Raw genomic sequence first — 1778 nt, forward strand, 5'->3', positions numbered from 1 at the left:
AAACACAAACTTTCAGTCGCAGTTCGACACAAAGTAGTATATGTGTTAGTATTTTAAATAGTAGCTTACCTTAAATTTGTTATTGTGACTACATTAGTCATATCTTTCTTTTATAGGAGTTTTTTTCTATAATAAATTTATCCTTGTTGGAATCTGAGGATACATTAGAACAACCCTTATTAAAGTCGCCATATTTATTTTCCAATTGGTAACAGCTCTTCGGAATTTCATTGGTTCAATAAAATTGGTACCATGATGGTCATGGTACTACTACAAGTAGTAATAATAAACTTTATTTTATTATAAATTAGAACAATTTGCTAGGATAGTATTTTATTAAGGTTTAGTCTGGGATTTTATTGTTCCAATAACAAATAATGTGTTCCTCTTCTGGAACAGTTCCGTAGTATCGTCATGGATCCGTTTTTACGTTTAAATTTAGCTTAAATTATAAATTTTATATTTATTTTGTCAATTTTATATACTACCAATAGAAAAGAATGGCATTTGAAATGACGCCGTGCATCATTTTTTTGACTGGAAATATTAGAAATGGCGCAATTTTTATAAAAAAAATAATATATTCCAGAAGAGAGCAGCACAGCATTCTGCTGTGCACAGAAATTTCCCCGAGCGGTGCACAGCAAAACCATTTTTTTTATATGTGCTGCGTCAAGTCAAAGTGGGCCTAGGGATACGCAGCAGCCTAGCTCCCATAAGAAATACACGTGTTTGTGTGAAGGCGCAGCAAAATCTGCTAATTCGCAGCAACTACTCTCTCTCTCTCATAGCAACTTGAAAGATGAGATGATAGCGAGTGATAATTTGTGAAAATATTTCTATGTGGTTTCAATAAATGTCATATTTTTTTCATATATGATTTGACATTCTGGAAACTCAAAGACATGTGTATGTTATGTTCTTGTATAATTTCTCTGAGAGAGAGAAGAATTTATTTTTTATGTTATATTACGCCATCTATGTTTCACCCTTGGGGTGTTTTTTATACATTTTTTAAAATTAAAAATATTTATTATATATGACACTTAGATGACACTATGCTTTATGTTTTGACTTATAGGTGGCGCTTAAATACAGGTTTGTGCCATTACTTAATTACAGACATTTTTAAATGAAACATAGATGGCACAATATAACATAAAACATAAATTCTTCTCTCTCTGAGAGGAATTATACTAGAGCATAACATACACATGTCTTTCAGTTTCCAGAATGTCAAATCATATATGAAAAAAATATGACATTTATTGAAACCACATAGAAATATTTTCACAAATTGTCACTCGCTATCATTTCATCTTTCAAGTTGCTATGAGAGAGAGAGAGAGTAGTTGCTGCGAATTAGATTTTGCTGCGCCTTCACACAAACACGTGTATTTCTTATGGGAGCTAGGCTGCTGCGTATCCCTAGGCCCACTTTAACTTGACGCAGCACATATAAAAAAATGGTTTTGCTGTGCACAGCGAGACGAAATTTCTGTGCACAGCAGGATGCTCTCTTCTGTGTTGTATGTACTTAAGCAAAATGTAACTAAAAGCTTTAGATGGTTTTTGACCTGACTGAACGAAACTATTTTTATGTACACTGACATGACAGAAAGCTTTTAAAGATTATGCTTCTAATTGTGACAGCGAACAAGGATAACGAAGGATTTGTGCACCAGCAAAACAAGTCATCATTAACATACAAACACACACATTTTTTTGTCGCAAAAATAAAAATATACTTGCATTTAGTGTTGTGCTAAATATTAAAA

Source organism: Lucilia cuprina, chromosome 2, assembly GCF_022045245.1.
Source record: "Lucilia cuprina isolate Lc7/37 chromosome 2, ASM2204524v1, whole genome shotgun sequence".
NCBI classification, from domain to species: domain Eukaryota; kingdom Metazoa; phylum Arthropoda; class Insecta; order Diptera; family Calliphoridae; genus Lucilia; species Lucilia cuprina.